The sequence below is a fragment of the Oncorhynchus mykiss genome, chromosome 13 (genome assembly GCF_013265735.2).
Source record: "Oncorhynchus mykiss isolate Arlee chromosome 13, USDA_OmykA_1.1, whole genome shotgun sequence".
Taxonomy (NCBI): domain Eukaryota; kingdom Metazoa; phylum Chordata; class Actinopteri; order Salmoniformes; family Salmonidae; genus Oncorhynchus; species Oncorhynchus mykiss.
The window spans coordinates 29,995,694-30,017,417 of record NC_048577.1 but is presented as its reverse complement, the minus strand read 5'-3'; the positions used below and the strand labels follow the sequence as shown (position 1 = coordinate 30,017,417).

General features: G+C 45.7%; 1 pseudogene; it reads right to left on the bottom strand.

Annotated features, from left to right (window-relative positions):
• LOC110485133 overlaps positions 1-21,724 on the bottom strand; it is a 99,924-nt pseudogene that overhangs the window by 20,756 nt on the left and 57,444 nt on the right.

Sequence of the window (21,724 nt, the reverse complement as noted above, 5' to 3'; positions counted from 1 at the left end):
TTGGAACTGACCCTGTAGCTTTCTTTGTGTTCTTCTTATTTTTTATTTATTGTGTGTTTTTGTTCTACCTTATGTTATTTTTAGTACTACATTGATATCGATTACTGCAAACCAAATAAAAAATGACGTTTTATTGGTCGCGCACACAAGTTTAGCGGATGTTATTGCGGGTGTAGCGAAATGCTTGCATTGTTGGGTTTAAAGCTAGCATTTTACTGTACTTGTGCACGGGACATTAAAACTTGAAACCTCCATGCATGCAGTCTCACTTATGCCCTCCCAAGAAGGGGCTTTTGGGAGATCCCGCTTCGTAATCGATCTGCAAGTCCAAGGAGAAATGAAGACGGTTACAAGACAGAAGCCTTATTTCATTTCATTTTGCATGTTATTTTCCTCAAGAGTCAGAAAGTCATTATAACTGCATGATGATGAGTATTAGAAATGAAAAATAAATGAATGAGGTTGGACCGGCATGTTAAAGCTCCATCTCCTTTGAATGATCGGTGATATTGAGGTTTTGTTGTGCAGAGGTGCTATGTATACTGTAATTCTAGTCGAAATGCAATGTGATTGCTTTTTGATAAATTCAGTTGGTGAACATCTATTCATTGGCATGCCCTATGGCAGTCATTCATTAATGCATGCATGTAAATACATCATGCCTCTTAATAATAACATTAGTTTAATTGGTTAAGCACGTAATGGATACACACAAGCAAAGACTATGCTGACTGGTGATTTTTATTTCACCTTTATTTAACCAGGTAGGCTAGTTGAGAACAAGTTCTCAATTACAACTGCGACCTGGCCAAGATAAAGCAAAGCAGTTCGACACATACAACAACAGAGTTACCCACGGAATAAACAAACATACAGTCATTAATACAGTAGAAAAAGTCTATATACAGTGTGTGCAAATGAGGCAGGATAAGGGAGGTAAGGCAATAAATAGGCAATGTTGGTGAAGTAATTACAATATTACAATTAAACACTAGAATGGTAGATGTGCAGAAGATGAATATGCAAGTAGAGATACTGGGGTGCAAAGGAGCAAGATAAAAAAATAAATAAATACAGTATGGGGATGAGGTAGTTGGATGGGCTATTTACAGATGGGCTATGTACAGGTGCAGTGATCTGTGAGCTGCTCTGACAGCTGGTGCTTAAAGCTAGTGAGGGAGATATGAGTCTCCAGCTTCTGTGATTTTGCAGTTCGTTCCAGTCATTGGCAGCAGAGAACTGGAAGGAAAGGCGGCCAAAGGATGAATTGGCTTTGGGGGTGACCCGTGAGATATAGCTGCTGGAGAGCGTGCTACGGGTGGATGCTGCTATGGTGACCAGTGAGCTGAGATAAGGCTGGGCTTTACCTAGCAGAGACTTGTAAATGACCTGGAGCCAGTGGGTTTGGTGGAGAGTATGAAGCGAGGGCCAGCCAACGAGAGCATACAGGTCACAGTGGTGGGTAGTATATGGCGCTTTGGTGACAAAACGGATGGCACTGTGATAGACTGCATCCAATTTGTTGAGTAGTGTTGGAGGCTATTATGTAAATGACATCGCCAAAGTCGAGGATCGGTAGGATGGTCAGTTTTACGAGAGTATGTTTGGCAGCATGAGCGAAGGATGCTGTGTTGCGAAATAGGAAGCCGATTCTAGATTTAATTTTGGATTGGAGATGCTTAATGTGAGTCTGGATGGGGAGTTTACAGTCTAACCATACACCTAGGTATTTGTAGTTGTCAGAACCGTCAGAACCGTCCAGAGTAGTGATGCTGGACGGGCGGGCGGGTGTGGGCAGCGATCAGTTGAATAGCATGCATTTAGTTTTACTTGCATTTAAGAGCAGTTGGAGGCCACGGAAGGAGAGTTGTATGGCTTTGAAGCTCGTCTGGAGGCTAGTTAACACAGTGTCCAAAGAAGAGCCAGAGGTATACAGAATGGTGTCGTCTGTGTAGAGGTGGATCAGAGAATCACAAGCAGCAAGAGCGACATCATTGATGTATACAGAGAAGAATCAGGCCGAGAATTTAACCCTGTGGCACCCCCATAGAGACAGCAGAGCTGTTTGTTTGAACGTCAACAAAATACATGTTGGTTGACACTTCATGTAATGGCAGCTACTGTATATGAACCAAACAAATAGCTGTTTATGCTGGACACAATACTTGTCCTTACTGGTTATGACAATGATCACTATACAATTATTTGAAATATTTACAGTATGCATTTTAAAAGATAAGATGCACCCAATAAGATACATCATTGGTTAGACCCCAGCCTTAAACTCAGAAAATCAAGTTGATATGATTTTTTTTTATATATATTATTAGTTCAATACAACTAAGTATTTTAAGTGGGGCAACTCATATTTTAAGGTTTCATTTCCATGCGCTCTAATTGAGGTATCACCAACATGTCAAAAGGAGACAATCGTTAAAAGGTGAGACATTATGAGGATTTAGTACAATGATGAGAAATGACCAAGGTCGACAATGACACAGCAACTCAGAAATAATGCAGTTATCTAATTCAGGACATAGTTTACAGTTAGAACAAAACAGGCTCGGTAGTTTAAACTCAGTTTTAAACTACAGTTTTCTTTGAAAGATAAAAAAAAAAAAGCTTGGTAATTCTGTCAGTTTAGTCAAGATTTTATAGAGTAGGAGGGGTAAACCAATGGCAAAGGCCTTTTTAACCCTTTTCTCTGAGCTTAAACTCTATCTCCACAGTAAAGACAGGAGAGTTGACAGAAGATCCCAGGCTTTCCGGCTCAGTGACTGTCACCTCTCTGCCCTCCTCTATCCCTCTCCAACCTCCCCCTTGTCTGAGTCCGTCATCATTGAGAGGGCGGTGCGCTTTGATAACCATCCCGTTGCTTTTCTTCCCCTATAAAAACGGTCACACAGAGATTCCAGGGCTGTGTCTCAAATGGCACCCTATCCCCTATATAGTGCACTATAGGGAATAGGGTGCCATTTGGGGGACACACACACAAGGTGTCAGCCGTGCACCCAATGTACAGAGGGTGAATTTAAGAAACGGTTTAGCTACCATCTTTAATATCTATGTTATGACAGTGAATAATGGCAATATATATATGTACAACTACAACATATATGTACAACTAAATATATGCGCAAGATGTGTGCATAATTGTATCTTTAGATTAGATAAAAGCATCAGCTAAATTCCATATTACAATATGATAATTCCAAAACGCCATCTCAGGGCACATTTCTGCTGTATGGCCTAATGGGAAACACTTAATAAATCCTTTAAAAAGGGATGTTACCACATCACAACACATACATGCAGAGGTTGTGGGGAGGATGTGAGGAGGTTGTGTGGCTAAGTAGAGGCCTGTTTTACTGCGGTGCAGCTGTTGTATGGTTGCTGTATGTACCGTTTGTTACGTAAAGCATCTGCAGTGGGCGCTTAGGCAGCACTCCCCTGTCCAACTAGGAGAGACTTGCAGCTCACTACAGTTTGAACGTTTCGATGGGACAAACAATGACACTTCTCTATCAACCTCTTTCTCTCAACTGCTCTTTCTATCACTTGTTCTCTCAACATTTCTCTCACTTTCTCAACATCTGCCTCTCCCCCCTCTCTAAACCTCTCTCTATCAATCCCTCAACCTCTCTCTCTCTCTCTCAATCAATCAATCCCTCTCTCAACCTCACGCCCCTCTACCTCGCGAGCTCCCTACCTCAACCTCGCTTTCTACCTCGCGCGCGTGCGCTCTCTCTCTCAACCTCGCTCGCTCTCTATCTCAACCTCGCTCTCTCAACCTCGCTCGCTCTCTCTCTCAACCTCTCTCTCTCTCAACACCCGCTCTCTCTCAACCTCGCTCTCTCTCAACCCCCGCTCTCTCTCAACCCCCGCTCTCTCTCAACCTCGCTCTCTCTCAACCCCCGCTCTCTCTCAACCTCGCTCTCTCTCAACCTCGCTCTCTCTCTCTCTCTCTCTCAACCTCGCTCTCTCTCTCTCTCTCTCTCTCAACCTCGCTCTCTCTCCCTCTCTCTCTCTCAACCTCGCTCTCTCTCTCTCAACCTCGCTCTCTCTCTCTCTCTCTCTCTCTCAACCTCGCTCTCTCTCTCTCTCTCTCTCTCAACCTCGCTCTCTCTCTCTCTCTCAACCTCGCTCTCTCTCTCTCTCTCAACCTCGCTCTCTCTCTCTCTCTCTCTCAACCTCGCTCTCTCTCTCTCTCTCTCAACCTCGCTCTCTCTCTCTCTCAACCTCTCTCTCTCTCTCTCTCTCTCTCTCTCTACCTCGCTCTCTCTCTCTCAACCTCGCTCTCTCTCTCTCTCTCAACCTCGCTCTCTCAGTCTCAACCTCGCTCTCTCTCTCTCAACCTCTCTCTCTCTCTCTCTCAACCTCTCTCTCTCTCTCTCAACCTCTCTCTCTCTCTCTCTCTCTCTCTCTCTCTCAACCTCTCTCTCAACCTCTCTCTCTCTCTCAACCTCTCTCTCTCTCTCAACCTCTCTCTCTCTCTCTCTCTCAACCTCTCTCTCTCTCAACCTCGCTCTCTCTCTCTCAACCTCGCTCTCTCTCTCTCTCTCTCAACCTCGCTCTCTCTCTCTCAACCTCGCTCTCTCTCTCTCAACCTCGCTCTCTCTCTCTCTCAACCTCGCTCTCTCTCTCTCTCAACCTCGCTCTCTCTCTCTCTCTCTCGCGCTCTCTCTCTCTCTCTCAACCTCTCTCAACCTTTCTCAACCTCTCTCTCTCTCTCAACCTCTCTCTCTCTCTCTCTCAACCTCTCTCTCTCTCTCAACCTCGCTCTCTCTCTCTCTCTCTCAACCGCTCTCTCTCTCTCTCTCTCAACATCGCCCTCTCTCTCTCTCAACATCGCTCTCTCTCTCTCTCAACATCGCTCTCTCTCAACATCGCTCTCTCTCTCTCTCAACATCGCTCTCTCTCTCTCTCAACATCGCTCTCTCTCTCTCTCAACATCGCTCTCTCTCTCTCTCAACCTCGCTCTCTCTCTCTCTCTCTCTCAACCTCTCTCTCTCTCTCAACCTCGCTCTCTCTCTCAACCTCGCTCTCTCTCAACCTTGCTCTCTCTCAACCTCGCTCTCTCTCAACCTCGCTCTCTCTCAACCTCGCTCTCTCTCAACCTCGCTCTCTCTCAACCTCGCTCTCTCTCTCTCTCGCTCTCTCTCTCTCTCTCAACCTCGCTCTCTCGCTCTCTCTCTCAACCTCGCTCTCTCTCTCAACCTCGCTCTCTCTCTTAACCTCGCTCTCTCTCTCTCAACCTCGCTCTCTCTCTCAACCTCGCTCTCTCTCTCAACCTCGCTCTCTCTCAACCTCGCTCTCTCTCAACCTCGCTCTCTCTCTCTCGCTCTCTCTCTCGCTCTCTCTCTCTCTCTCAACCTCGCTCTCTCTCTCTCAACCTCGCTCTCTCTCTCTCAACCTCGCTCTCTCTCTCTCAACCTCGCTCTCTCTCTCTCTCAACCTCGCTCTCTCTCTCAACCTCGCTCTCTCTCTCTCAACATCGCTCGCTCTCTCTCAACATCGCTCTCTCTCTCTCAACATCGCTCTCTCTCTCTCAACATCGCTCTCTCTCTCTCTCAACATCGCTCTCTCAACATCGCTCTCTCTCTCTCTCTCAACCTCGCTCTCTCTCTCTCTCAACCTCGCTCTCTCTCTCTCTCTCAACCTCGCTCTCTCAACCTCGCTCTCTCTCTCTCAACCTCGCTCTCTCAACCTCGCTCTCTCTCAACCTCGCGCTCTCTCTCTCTCTCTCTCTCTCAACCTCGCGCTCTCTCAACCTCGCACTCTCTCTCTCTCAACCTCGCTCTCTCTCTCTCTCAACTTCGCTCTCTCTCTCTCTCAACCTCGCTCTCTCTCTCTCAACCTCGCTCTCCCTCTCTCAACCTCGCTCTCTCTCTCTCTCAACCTCTCTCTCTCTCTCTCTCTCTCAACCTCGCTCTCTCTCTCTCTCTCAACCTCGCTCTCTCTCTCTCTCAACCTCGCTCTCTCTCTCTCTCTCTCAACCTCGCTCTCTCTCTCTCAACCGCGCTCGCTCTCTCTCAACCGCGCTCTCAACCGCGCTCGCTCTCTCTCAACCGCGCTCTCAACCGCGCTCGCTCTCTCTCAACCGCGCTCTCTCTCTATCAACTGCGCGCTCTCTCTCTCTCTCAACCTCGCTCTCTCTCTCTCAACCGCGCTCGCTCTCTCTCAACCGCGCTCTCAACCGCGCTCGCTCTCTCTCAACCGCGCTCTCAACCGCGCTCGCTCTCTCTCAACCGCGCTCTCAACCGCGCTCGCTCTCTCTCAACCGCGCTCTCTCTCTATCAACTGCGCGCTCTCTCTCTCTCTCAACCGCGCTCTCGCTCTCTCTCAACCGCGCTCTCTCTCTCTCAACCGCGCTCTCTCTCTCTCTCAACCGCGCTCTCTCTCTCTCAACCGCGCTCTCTCTCTCTCAACCGCGCTCTCTCTCTCAACCGCGCTCTCTCTCTCTCAACCGCGCTCTCTCTCTCTCAACCGCGCTCTCTCTCTCTCAACCGCGCTCTCTCTCTCTCAACCGCGCTCTCTCTCTCTCAACCGCGCTCTCTCTCTCTCAACCGCGCTCTCTCTCAACCGCGCTCTCTCTCAACCGCGCTCTCTCTCAACCGCGCTCTCTCTCTCTCTCTCTCAACCGCGCTCTCTCTCTCTCTCAACCGCGCTCTCTCTCTCTCAACCTCGCTCTCTCTCTCTCTCTCTCTCAACCTCTCTCTCTCTCAACCTCTCTCTCTCTCAACCTCTCTCTCTCTCAACCTCGCTCTCTCTCAACCTCGCTCTCTCTCAACCTCGCTCTCTCTCAACCTCGCTCTCTCTCAACCTCGCTCTCTCTCAACCTCGCTCTCTCTCAACCTCGCTCTCTCTCAACCTCGCGCTCTCTCAACCTCGCGCTCTCTCAACCTCGCGCTCTCTCAACCTCGCGCTCTCTCTCTCTCAACATATCCCTTTCTCTCAACATATCCCTTTCTCTCAACATATCCCTTTCTCTCAACATATCCCTTTCTCTCAACATATCCCTTTCTCAACACTTCCATCCCTATATTTCCATCTCAACCCCTCTCTCATCTCTTCAGCTCCCTGTCCTCCCTCGTCTGAGTGCCATCATTGATAGGGCGTTGCACTTTGATAACCATCCCACTCTCTTTGAACCTTTCTCTCTTTGAAAAAGAGACGCTTCGCATTGTGACAAGCCCTAAAAATAAAGCCCTTCTGTGCCCCTGTAAAAACAAGCGCATGTCAAAAAAAGACTTACTACAAAATAGGCCAGGGGAGAACTTACATGCGATATTTCATCATTATAACCCGTTTGGTGATTTTTCATGCTGATATTACTGTGTTATTTCATCATCCACGTCAAAACCAGGTAGGAATACAAATTGATCATACTGTAAGGTATGCAGGGCATTAATAAATGTGCAGTGATACATGACACTGTAATAACCGAAAGGAACTATAGGCTGCAAACTATATGTTACAAAAGGGAGTACATGCCGCAAGGGCACGGTTTATGTCTTTACATGTGTAGGCCGTCATTGTAAATAAGAATTTGTTCTTAACTGACTTGCCTTGTAAAAGGGTACACATGCAATGACAAGTGAAAGTGTTATGGGATAACAGCGAAAGCAGCAAGACAGAGGGCAACAGAGTGAAAAGCATCCAAACGTGAACTGACAACATATGAACTGCGATGAGGATGAGACAACACAAAACAGAGGTAAAATATGGGCAAAAATAAGAACAGAAGTACCATATTAGATCTTGCAGTGTAGTATTTTTCTTCCACACAGTCCAAAAAATCGTCAGGGTCGGGCTGTTTAGTAGACAGACCAAAAAAATACAGATTATTCACAGTCATGGGGTATTTAAAAATAATCACACACACAGTATAAAAAAAAAGTTGTTTAAGTTCTTTGAAGAGATGGGATGAAGGTTGGGTTAAAAAAAATGTATAAACATATATTTTTTAAACACACATAAGGGGTGAGAGACTCAAAAGGCTGGCCAAGGTGCCAAAAGGATACCATGCAAGTGGGGCCTTCAGAAAATAAAAGAAGAAAATACTTCAAGACTGGAGGATTGGAAGGTACTGTGTACAGGACTTGATGACTGATTGTTGATTAACACTCATACACACACATTCAAACACTGCTACATTTAAACACTGTTTAGACTCGGTTAGATATTTAATTGGAAGGGTTAGAAAATGTATTTTACAATGTGAGACTCTCACCCCTTCGGTATTTTGAAGTCAACATACAAACTACAACTCGTATTTGTTGACTGTGGGTACGTCCCAAATGACACCCTATTCCATATATACCTTTGACCAGGGACAATATGGTGTCATTTGGAGCGCACGCTCTGGGTTGCAGGCGTCTGTCGTCGCTATTATACCACATACAGTTAATATAGTCTATATAACATATCACCAAATACTATAGTATGCCTCATCCAAAATACAATGCACAGTTATGGTATGATAGCAGTGCAATAGCAATAGCCATGGAAATTGTGAGGTTCTGAATTTAAACAGTCATTATTGTTGCAACGCGTGATTTGGTTGGTCGAAAAGTATGAAATGTTGATGGGCAAGCCTGTGCGTGAGCTTGTGTTTGTGTGTGTTAGAGTCACTCACTGTTGGTTTGTGATGAGGTTCAGTCTCTTTCCTAAGCAGGGGATCAAACTTGACTTGATTGACTATCAGTGTTAAAAAATGAAACAGAGAATTAAACTGCAGTACTAAGAAATGAACACACAACACATTTCTAAATATAGTCACAGTGGCCTGGCAATAAAAAAATAAAAACCTGCATGACTCGAACAGCAACATAAGCACAAAATATCACTAAAGATCGCTTACGGGCATATTACTACTAGTGCAGGCACTTTCCCTCCTATATAATCTCTGTGGGTACTGAGTCAAAACTAAATGGCAAAGATTAAGACCCTCAGATATAGAGCCGCTGAATGAACAGTAAGCAGTTCCCCATGGGCCTTTTGCACATGCAGGGCGAATATTCAAGTCTCTTGGGAAGTGATGCTCAGCGACTCAGTGAGTGACAAAAAGGAGAGCTGGAAAGATAAGAAGCGAGTGCGGGGGAGAGGCAGAGAGAGGAAGGAGTGGTTTTCCATACTTAACCACAAAAGGTCATGAGAAGGACCACTCAGGAAGAAATTTGAAAAGCTTTCGTTACATTGTTATAAACGTGACATTATAGATGTCATAACCAGTCACTGTGACCTTAGGAGATGTTAGATTGTGGCTACTCACTTGACGCAGTCGTAAATAAAAATGATTTTTATAATTTCAGCCAGTTGTTTTGAAAGTAGAGCTCACAACCCAAAACGGGTCCCCGAATATTGTTCACAATTGTGTACAACGTCAGTGCATGTGGGGTGTGCATGTTGGGCTCACCTCGCAACCTCATTGGACAATACTGTGCTGACCTGAATCCCGCCTCCCACTTTAACCTTGCAACCTTACTGGACCTCATTCCACCTACCAATAAACATTCTCTATCAAGTTCTGTTGTTGCAGGCTATGGGTATGGTAGGGTATGGTCCCATCAGACTAATATGGCAAACGAGCAAGCAAATGTTATAAAGTAAGTTTAAACAACGGAAAATGTACACTTCTACAATACATGACCATAAGTTTGTGGACACCTGCTCATCAAATATCTCATTCCAAAATCATGGTTATTAATATGAAGTTGGTCCCCCTTTGCTGCTATAACAGCCTCCACTCTGCTCGGAAGGCTTTCCACTAGATGACGGAACATTGCTGCTGTCACGCCCTGGTCTAAGTATTTTGTGTTTTTCTTCATGTATTGGGTCAGGCCAGGGTGTGGCATCGGGTTTTTTGTATTGTGGTGTGTTTTGTCCTGGGGTTCTGGTGTGTATGTATTGGGATTGTAGCTAGTGGGGTTATCTAGCAAAGTCTATGGCTGTCTGGAGTGGTTCTCAATCAGAGGCAGGTGTTTACCGTTGTCTCTGATTGGGAACCATATTTAGGCAGCCATATTCTTTGAGTTTGTCGTGGGTGATTGTCCTTAGTATCATGATGTCCTATGTGTCGTTATTCCTGTCTATGCGTTAGTTTTCACTAGTATAGGCTGTTTCGGTTTTCGTTACATTTATTGTTTTGTAGTGTTTGTATTTAGATTCGTGTTTCGTTTGTTGAATAAACATGGATCGCAATCTACACGCTGCATTTTGGTCCGACTCTCCTTCTCACAAAGAAAACCGTTACAGCTGCGGGGACTTGCATCAGGCACTGATGTTGGGCAATTAGGCCTGGCTCTTAGTCGGCGTTCCAATTCATCCCAAAAGTGTTCGATGAGGTTGAGGTCAGGGCTCTGTGCAGGCCATTCAAGTTCTCCACACCGATCTTGGGAAACCATTTCTGTAAGGACCGCACTTTGTGCACAGGAAAATTGTCATGCTGGAACTGTTTCCACAAAGTTGGAAGCACAGAATTGTGTAGAATATTATTGTATGCTGTGGTGCTAAGATTTCCCTTCACTGAAACTAAGGGGCCTGGCTCGAACCATGAAAAACAGCCCCAGACCGGTATTCCACATCCACCAAACTTTACAGTTGCCACTATGCATTGGGGCATGCGTTCTCCTGGCATCCGCCATGCCATCCACTATGCATTGAGGCATACGTTCTCCTGGCATCCGCCAAAACCAGATTTGTCTGTCGGTGGTGAAGCATGATTCATCACTCCAGGGAACGCGTTTCGCGGCTGAGCTGTTGTTGCTCCTAGACGTTTCCACTTCATAATAACAGCACTGACAGTTGATCGGGGCAGCCCTAGCGGGGCAGAAATTTGACGAACTGACTTGTTGGAAAGGTGGCATCCAATGACGGTGCCTGAGCTCTTCAGTAAGGCCATTCTACTGCCAATGTTTGTCTATTAAGACTGCATGCTGTGTGCTCAATTTTATACACTGCTCAGCAACGGGTGTGGCTGAAATAGCCAAATTCACTCATTTGAAGGGGTGTCCATCTACTTTTGATTATATAGTTGCATCAAATGTCCTACTCCTTGAAAGTCAATCGGGGGAGAAGGGCGTAACGCTTGGCATTCCAGACGTGACGCTTGGCATTCAAGCCAAAGAGTTCAATCTTGGTTTCATCAGACCTGAGAATTTTGTTTCTTATGGTCTCAGAGTCCTTTAGCTGCCTTTTGGCAAAAAAAAGAAATGTCCTCTCACTGTCAACTGTGTTTCTTTTCAGCAAACTTAACATGTGTAAATAATTGTATGAACATAACAAGATTCAACAACTGAGACATAAACTGAACAAGTTCCACAGACATGTGACTAACAAATGGGGGGGGTCAAAATCAAAAGTAACAGTCAGTATCTGGTGTGGCCAGCAGCTGCATTAAGTACTGCAGTGCATCTCCTCCTCATGGACAGCACCAGATTTGCCAGTTATTGCTGTGAGATGTTACCCCACTCTTCCACCAAGGCACCTGTAAATTCCCGGACATTTCTGGCCCTTGCCCTCACCCTCCGATCCAATAGGTCCCAGACGTGCTCAATGGGATTGAGATCCGGGCTCTTCGCAGGCCATGGCAGAACACTGACATTCCTGTTTTGCAGGAAATCACGCACAGAACGAGCAGTATGGCTGGTGGCATTGTCATGCTGGAGGGTCATGTCAGGATGAGCCTGCAGGAAGGGTGCCACATGAGGGAGGAGGATGTCTTCCCTGTAACGCACTGTATTGAGATTGCCTGCAATGACAACAAGCTGGTGTAACTCGGGCAGTTGTTGTTGCCATCCTATACCTGTCCCGCAGGTGTGATGTTCGGATGTACCGATCCTGTGCAGGTGTTGTTACATGTGGTCTGTCACTGCGAGGACGATCAGCTGTCCGTCCTGTCTCCCTGTAGCGCTGGCTTAGGCATCTCACAGTACGGACATTGCCATCTATTGCCCTGGCCACATCTGCAGTCCTCATGCCTCCTTGCAGCATTCCTAAGGCATGTTCACGCAGATGAGCAGTAGAAAGGCCTCTTTAGTGACCTAAAATGTCATAACTGTGACCTTAATTGCCTACCGTCTGTAAGCTGTTAGTGTCTTAACGACCGTTCCACAGGCGCATGCTCATTCATTGTTTATGGTTCATTGAACAAACATGGGAAAGTTTGTGGTATACATTTCTTGAGCGCATTATCACGATTCACAAACAGAATGGATGGACGCGCCTTGTATAAACCTTATAGCCTATTGCACAATATATTACAAAATTCAAATAAAATACAAGATTACTGGTTCAAACCCCTGATCCAACTCGGTGAAACATCTGTCAATGTGCCCTTGAGCAAGGTACTTAACCCTAATGGCTACTGTATATCAATCTGGATATGAGTGTCTGCTAGTATACAAAAAAATAAAAAAAATAATATATAACTTCTAATTTCAGATGTTTTCTAACTTATGATGCATGGATTTGATCCATCTTTTTTAGCTGCTATCAAAACAACTAATGGTAAGCCATACAGGCACTTGAAAACTTGCTTCAGATCGCAATACATGACAGGCACGAGTGCGTAATCTCATGCACTAAATGATGACAGGTTAGAATGTAAGGATTCAGATGCTTTTCCCGCTTGGAGAGGACTGTATAAGATCATTTATTATGCATGTATGAGCCATACATTGACACGTTGAGTGCTTTTATTATAAAGGTGCATAAGGTGAAAATGACCTTCCCCAAACTTGAAACTCAAGCGCTGCTTATGTATGCCCGTTGGCCACTTTAGTTGTGATACAAACCTTAAAACATATACACCTATGGACTAGGCTACATGACATGTGACTATGATTCAATAAGTAGAAAGAAAAAAAAAGGCATTGTTTCTTAAGCTGGTCATCATTCACAAGTGATAATATATAATTCACAAGTAATTTGATAATATTGTCACCCATCAGACTATTCTTGATTTAATATAGTTTTTACATATACTAAATAATATATGTGTGAAATATGTTTTGATTTAGAATGGACCATAATCATGCACCTGTATCGAAACAGGGTCGGCAGGAAAAAAATGCATGTAATCTATGCACTTAAATTGCGACTGAAGGACACTTTTCCCCGTGGTTTATTTTCATGCCAGCCAGGTACTCCTGTTGTAAATATAAGCAATGTGCTTAATATTAAGAAAGTTGAGAAATAAATATAGTAGGCCTAGCCTATAGAATGCTGATCCTCCTATTTTTATTAGAGGCCATTAATCTGTTTTAACGCACAATTGCATAGCCTACTGAAATGTTGCGCAACATTAGATCATGTGCTCTCATGAAGTGTTTGATTAGATTTTTAAATACATTTGCATTGACGTCAGAGAGATTAGAAGGACAATAGAGCGCTGAGTACCAGGCAGTTAGCAAGTTTGGTAGGCTACTAATGAACATCGGCAGCATCAGGGCTGGGAGAAGCCTAATTTACTGTGACTAAAAATTCACGTGGAATTAGACTGCCTTCATGACTCGTGACCGAAGGTGTGGTGGTAATACGTTCACCCTAACTGCCCTAGTCATGAATGCTTATGACATACTATGGCATGCTAATGTCACTCTTATAACAGTCTTATACCAAAGGGATTAAGTAAAATGCTACTGAAGACACTCACAGTTGATCTCAGAGAGGGTCTTCCCTTCTCGTGTGTTCCCAGAGCGAATCCGATGCGGCACTGATACAGGGGGCTGTCAAAACAGATAAAGTGGAGTGAGGGAAACAGTACAACACTAACTAGCCTGGTCCCAGATCTGTTTGTGCTGTATTGCCAAATTTTATGGTCATTGTCAGCCCAAAACAATCTGGGACCAGGCTAGGCATACATTAGTCGCAAGGCAAAAATGTAGCATTGTCTGATGCAGGCATTCTGACATTCCTACCTTCTACAGTACCGTTTATGAAAGTGTTTGATATTATTTCAATGTGCTTGTATGCATCTGATACTGCCTTAAAATTGAATTTAAAATGGGATTTAATTGTATTTTAAAGTATTGTGGTGGCAGCTTTATGTAATGGGTTTGCTGGTCAATGGCAGGGACTGGGGGATTTGTCAGGATCAAAATAAATATGAAAGGAACAAAGCTCAGGTAAAAAGGAAAACCAGCCTCAGTCTTCTGAAAACCTAACCCTGGGGTGGAGTTATATTTTTCAGCCAGACAATTACACACATTGTTATGCCAAAGACACACCAGTGGCTTTCCAAGAGGTGTTGAGTGTTTGAGTGGTTTAGTCTCAGTCCTGAATTAAAGTTGCTTGAAAATCAGAGACGAGGTTCAATTATTCCTGTTCACCATTGATTCCCAACAAATTTACTGACCTTAAGCAATTTTGACAAAAATAATGGACATATGTTGCCCTAAGAGTTATGCAAAGTTGGTAGAATATTATTCACAGCTGTAATGGCTGCCAAATGTACTTCCACCAGGTATTAACTCTGGGGTGTGAAGACGCATGCAATCAAGACATCTTCGTTCTTTTATTTTAAATTAATTTAGAAATGTTTCTATCATTTAAAAAATGTGGAGTAGATTGTGTAGATCTGTAGGTAAAAATTCCAGTGTAATCCCTTTATGTATGTAATTTTAAGGCAGCAAAATGTGAAGACTGTGCAAGGGGGGTGTAGAAAAAGTATTCAAGACCTCTTCACTTTTTCCACATTGTTACGTTACAGCCTTATTCTAAAATTGATTAAATTGTTTTTTTCCCCTCATCAATATACAGCGATTCCAGCCTTGAGTCGTCTTGGGAATAGCGCTAAAAGCTTGGCACATCTGCATTTGAGGAGTTTCTCCCATTCTTCTCTGCAGAGCCTCTCGAGCTCTGTCAGGTTGAATGGGGAGTGTCGCTGCACAGCTATTTTAAGATCTCTCCAGAGATGTTCATTGGGTACGAGTCCGGGCATTGGCTGGACCATTCAAGGGCATTCAGAGAGTTGTTTCCGAAGCCACTCCTGCATTGTCTTGGCTGTGTGCTTAGGGTCGTTGTCCTGTTGGAAGGTGAACCTTCGCCTCAGTCTGAGGTCCTGAGCACTCTGGAGCAGGTTTTCATTAAGTATCTTTTTACTTTGCTCCGTTCATCTTTCCCTCAATGCTGACTAGTTTCCCAGTTCCTGCTGCTGAAAAACATCCCCACAGGATAATGCTGCCACCACGCTTCACCGTAGGGAAGGTGCTAAGTTTCCTCCAGACGTGACGCTTGGCATTCAAGCCAAAGAATTCAATCTTGGTTTCATCAGACGTGAGAATGTTGTATCTTATGGTCTCAGAGTTCGTTAGCTGCCTTTTGGCAAACTCCAAGCGGGCTGTCATGTGCCTTTTAGTAAGGAGTGGCTTCCGTCTGGCCACTCTAACATAGATGCCTGATTGATGGAGTGCTGCAGAGATGATTGTCCTCCTGGAAGGTTCTCCTATCTCCACAGAGGAACTCTGGAGCTCTGTCAGAGTGACCAAGGCCCTTCTCCCCCGATTGCGCCGTTTGGCTGGGTGGCCAGCTCTAGGAAGAGTCTTGGTGGTCCCAAGCTTCTTCCATTTAAGAATGATGGAAGCCATTGTGTTCTTCGGGACCTTCAATGTGGCAGAAATGTTTTGGTACCCTTCCCCAGATCTGTGCCTCGACACAATCCTGCTCTGACATGCACTGCCAACTGTGAGACCTTACAGGTGTGTGCCTTTCAAATAATGTCCAATCGATTGAATTTATCACAGGTGGACTCTAATCAAGTTGTAGAAACATCTCAAGTATGATCAATGGAAACAGGATGCACCTGAGCTAAATTTCAAGTCTCATAGCAAAGGGTCTGAATACTTATTTACCGCCTGCCCCGTATTTAGGTTTATTATTTTTCATAAAATGTGTAAACATTTCTAAAAACATGTTTTCGCTTTGTCATTATGTGGCAGTGTGTAGATTGATGAGGCTTTTTTTTTTTTAGAATAAGGCTGTAACGTAACAAAATGTGGAAAAGGGGAAGGGGTCTGAATACTTTCCGCATGCACTGTAATTAGTGTCAAGAGGTAAGATAAGAGATCTGTATATAATGATGAGATGCTCATGTCTCCTTCCTAACAATGGGAGTTGTTGTCCCATTGGCGGAAGACAGGCGACATGTTTAGATTTCAGCGAGAGACCAGTATAATGTAACGACAATCAGCGATAACGATGATTTTTTTTACCTTTATTTAACTAGGCAAGTCAGTTAAGAACAAATTCTTATTTTCAATGACGGCCTAGGAACAGTGGGTTAACTGCCTGTTCAGGGGCAGAACGACAGATTTGTACCTTGTCAGCTCGGCGATTTGAACTTGCAACCTTCCGGTTACTAGTCCAACGCTCTAACCACTAGGCTACCCTGCCGATGAGGGAAGAACAAGATTTCAAATGAAAGAATAACAAGTATTCAAACCGTCTTGGCAGCCGGCGCATACGTCCCAAATGGCACCCTATTCCTTTTATAGTGCACTACTTTTGACCAGACGCCTATGGACCCTAGTCAAAAGTAGTGCACCATATAGGGAATAGGGTTCCATTTGGGAAACAAGTGAGTCACGTCTTCCTGGCAACCTTCCAGACTTCCCTGATTAAAAAGGCTAGTGTAAAAATACCACCATTGAATGTCGCACTTTGATGACACGTGTAATGAAAATGACCCTTCTGGGGGGGCATCAACCTGATATCCTCCCTTCCACTAAGCCATGTGGGGAAAATCATTAGTTGGCTGCCAGTCGTCTTCTGTGTCATGACTATAAGAAAGGCGTGCGTCCCAAATGGCTGCCCATTTCCTATATAGTGCACTAATTATGAGCACAGCCCAAGTAGTGCACTATGTAGGGACCAGGGTGACATTTGGGGGCAGCCAAGTTAGTCCCAGGATGGCTTCCACTGTTATTTATTTAGCAGTGTGTCCTCCTTCGTGCATCAGAGGACATGCACTTTACTTTATGTGAAGGGCTCACAGTGGAACTAACATTCCCAGGGCACAAAATGGCAGTTGAAGGACGTCCTTCACTGCCTGGTTGTTTTGAAGAAGAGACTAAAAGCATTTAGAGCCAAACCGTTGGAAGCCAGGGGCAGTTGAAGGAGCTTCTCCAGCACAACTTAATCTTGGGATATAATTCTTGTCTACATTTTATTCATTTAGCAGATGCTCTTATCCAGTAGTGGGTGCATACATTTTCATACTTTTTTTGGTAGTGGATCCCGTGGGAATTGAACCCACAACCCTGGAGTTGCAAGCACCATGCTCTACCAACTGATCCACATGGGTCTACCATTAAAGACAAATAGCATTTGGTTCCAATTTACAATAAGTGTCCCCCGATACCTTTGTATTTACATGCAGCTCTACAGTATCTACACTGTAATTATACTACCTGATGTAAATATTTATTAAGGTCACCCACTGTAAAGTGGGACTAAGTACTCAAATGGTAAAATGTATCATACATACAAGGACCCAATGGTTTCACACCATTCTCCACATCAAACAATTTCAGCACATGCTCATTAATGATGTTACACCCGAACACACTTACCATGCACAAACGTTTAAAAACACGAACAGCACATCTATGCCTGTGTGCACACAATCTCAATTACCAGAGCAAGCAAACACACCCATATAGGCCCACAACACCCACAAGCACACAGACAGACACACGGTACCTCTCTGCCAACGGAAAAGTGTGGGAGTCGCCGAGATAGGGGGACAACGGGTTGAAACACACCCCAGTATGAGCCAAAGCAACCTCTTGTATTTCAACTAAGGGCAAAGGAGAGAGGCAGAGACACTCAGCCCAACTGATAAGAGGAGTTGAGAAGGATTAGGGTGAAATTGCCCTTAGATGCTGATCTTCGGTCAGTTTTGCATTTCTCCCACTAATGTTTAAGGTTAGGCTTTGGGGAAAGGAAGCTGATCATAGATCTGTACCTAGGGGAAACTTTACCCCGGAGCAGTTGAGGACAGGGGGTGAAACGGCCTAAATAATTCCTTCAAGGCACAGAGTCAACATCTAGAGTCAGTTATTATGGGCCTTGGACAATGTGTACTACTGCCAACTAAAGTGACAGTGCAACTTTTTGGAATGAGTCATGCGTACATTTGATGAGACAATGTTGAGGAAATGTAAAAAATAAAAATAAAAATTGCAGGCAGCTAAGAGGCTAATTAATGCTTATGCTAAGGCTAATACATCTTTAAAATTCAAACAAAAATGTGTAGATGCTGTATAATATAATACATTCCGTAATTGTCTAACAAATATGCATTTAAGTGTGCCAATGAACAAGACAGAATGTTCAGTCAGTGTATTCTAGTATAATATTGACAAAGATAAAAGTACTGCTGAGTGTGTCATGTATTGTCATGTTGTGTCTTTCTGTCCTTTCCTTTCACCCTGTCTCCCTCTGCTGGTCGTACTAGGTTACCGTTTCTGTCCCTCTTTCCCCCAGCTGTTCCTTGTCTTCTCTGACTACCTCATTCACCCCTTTTCCCACCTGTTCCCTTTTTCCCTCTGATTAGGTCCCTATATCTCTCTCTGTTTCTGCTCCTGTCTTTGTCGGATTCTTGTTTGTGTGTCTCATGCCTGAACCAGACTATCATCGTGTTTGCTGCAACCTTGTCCTGTCCTGTCGGAATCTACCTGTCCATCTGAGCCCACGTGTGTTCATCATTAAAGAAACTCTGTTTGTTAATTCGCTTTTGGGTCCTCATTCACGCACCTGACAGAAGAATCCGACCAAGAATGGACCCAGCGACTTCGGATCCTCTCCACTCAGCCGTCGAGATCCAGGGAGCGATGCTAGGCAGACACGAGCAGGAATTGTCTGCTGCTCGAAATGCCGTTGAGACCCTGGCCACCCAAGTCTCCAACCTCACAGAACAGGTTCACCATCTCCGCCTCGATCCACCGGCCACTTCCAGGGCTTTCGAATCTCCGGAGCCCAGAATCAATAACCCGCCGTGTTACTCTGGGGAGCCCACTGAATGCCGCTCGTTCCTCACCCAGTGTGATATTGTGTTTTCTCTCCAGCCCAACACTTACGCCAGGAGCACTGCTCGTGTCGCCTACGTCATATCTCTCCTTACTGGACGGGCTCGTGAGTGGGGCACGGCAATCTGGGAGGCAAGGGCTGAGTGTACTAACCAGTATCAGGACTTTAAGGAGGAGATGATACGGGTTTTTGATCGATCTGTTTTTGGGGAGGAGGCTTCCAGGGCCCTGTCTTCCCTATGTCAAGGCAATCGATCCATAACAGACTACTCTATTGAGTTTCGCACTCTTGCTGCCTCCAGTGGCTGGAACGAGCCGGCTTTGCTCGCTCGTCTTCTGGAGGGTCTCCGCGCAGAGGTAAAGGATGAGATTCTCTCCCGGGAGGTTCCTTCCAGCGTGGATTCCTTGATTGAACTCGCTATTCGCATTGAGCGACGGGTTGATCTTCGTCACCGAGCTCGTGGAAAGGAGCTCGCGTTCTCCGTTGCCCCCCTCTCCGCATCACTACCATCTTCCTCTGCCGGCTCGGGAGCTGAGCCTATGCAGCTGGGAGGTATCCGCATCTCGACTAAGGAGAGGGAACGGAGAATCACCAACCGCCTCTGTCTCTATTGCGGTTCTGCTGGTCATTTTGTCACTTCATGTCCAGTAAAAGCCAGAGCTCATCAGTAAGCGGAGGGCTACTGGTGAGCGCTACTACTCCTGTCTCTCCTTCAAGATCCTGCACTACCTTGTCGGTCCATCTACGCTGGACCGGTTCGTCAGCTTCCTGCAGTGCCTTAATAGACTCTGGGGCGGAGGGCTGTTTTATGGACGAGACCTGGGCTCGGGAACATGACATTCCTCTCAGACAGTTAAGGGCGTCCACGGCCTTGTTCGCCCTGGATGGTAGTCCTCTCCCCAGGATTCAGCGTGAGACGCTACCTTTAACCCTCACTGTTTCTGGTAATCATAGCGAAACCATTTATTTTTTAATTTTTCGTTCACCTTTTACACCTGTTGTTTTGGGCCATCCCTGGCTAGTTTGTCATAATCCTTCCATTAATTGGTCTAGTAATTCTATCCTCTCCTGGAACGTCTCTTGTCATGTGAAATGTTTAATGTCTGCTATCCCTCCTGTTTCCTCTGTCTCTTCTTCACAGGAGGAGCCTGGTGATTTGACAGGGGTGCCGGAGGAATATCACGATCTGCGCACGGTGTTCAGTCGGTCCAGGGCCACCTCTCTTCCTCCACACCGGTCGTATGATTGTAGTATTGATCTCCTTCCGGGAACCACTCCCCCCCGGGGTAGACTATACTCTCTGTCGGCTCCCGAACGTAAGGCTCTCGAGGATTATTTGTCTGTAGCTCTTGACGCCGGTACCATAGTCCCCTCCTCCTCTCCCGCCGGAGCGGGGTTTTTTTTTGTCAAGAAGAAGGACGGGTCTATGCGCCCCTGCATAGATTATCGAGGGCTGAATGACATAACAGTGAAGAATCGTTATCCGCTTCCTCTTATGTCTTCAGCCTTCGAGATCCTGCAGGGAGCCAGGTTTTTCACTAAGTTGGACCTTCGTAACGCTTACCATCTCGTGCGCATCAGGGAGGGGGACGAGTGGAAGACGGCGTTTAACACTCCGTTAGGGCACTTTGAATACCGGGTTCTTCCTTTCGGCCTCGCTAACGCTCCAGCTGTCTTTCAGGCATTAGTCAATGATGTCCTGAGAGACATGCTGAACATCTTTGTTTTCGTTTACCTTGACGATATCCTGATTTTTTCACCGTCACTCCAGATTCATGTTCAGCACGTTCGACGTGTCCTCCAGCGCCTTTTAGAGAATTGTCTTTTTGTGAAGGCTGAGAAGTGCACTTTTCATGCCTCCTCCGTCACATTTCTCGGTTCTGTTATTTCCGCTGAAGGCATTAAGATGGATCCCGCTAAGGTCCAAGCTGTCATTGATTGGCCCGCCCCTAAGTCACGCGTCGAGCTGCAGCGCTTTCTCGGCTTCGCGAACTTCTATCGTCGTTTCATCCGTAATTTCGGTCAGGTGGCAGCTCCTCTCACAGCCCTTACTTCTGTCAAGACGTGCTTTAAGTGGTCCGTTTCCGCCCAGGGAGCTTTTGATCTCCTCAAGAATCGTTTTACATCCGTTCTGCCAAACGACTTAATGCGCGTCAGGCGCGTTGGGCGCTGTTTTTCGCTCGTTTCGAGTTCGTGATTTCTTATCGTCCGGGCTCTAAGAACACCAAGCCTGATGCTTTATCTCGTCTCTTCAGTTCTTCAGTAGCCTCCACTGACCCCGAGGGGATTCTCCCTGAGGGGCGTGTTGTCGGGTTGACTGTCTGGGGAATTGAGAGGCAGGTAAAGCAAGCGCTCACTCACACTCCGTCGCCGCGCGCTTGTCCTAGGAACCTTCTTTTCGTTCCCGTTCCTACTCGTCTGGCCGTTCTTCAGTGGGCTCACTCTGCCAAGTTAGCCGGCCACCCTGGCGTTCGGGGTACGCTTGCTTCCATTCGCCAGCGTTTTTGGTGGCCCACCCGGGAGCATGACACGCGTCGTTTCGTGGCTGCTTGTTCGGTCTGCGCGCAGACTAAGTCCGGTAACTCCCCTCCTGCCGGCCGTCTCAGGCCGCTTCCCATTCCCTCTCGACCGTGGTCTCACATCGCCTTAGATTTTGTCACCGGACTGCCTTCGTCAGCGGGGAAGACTGTTA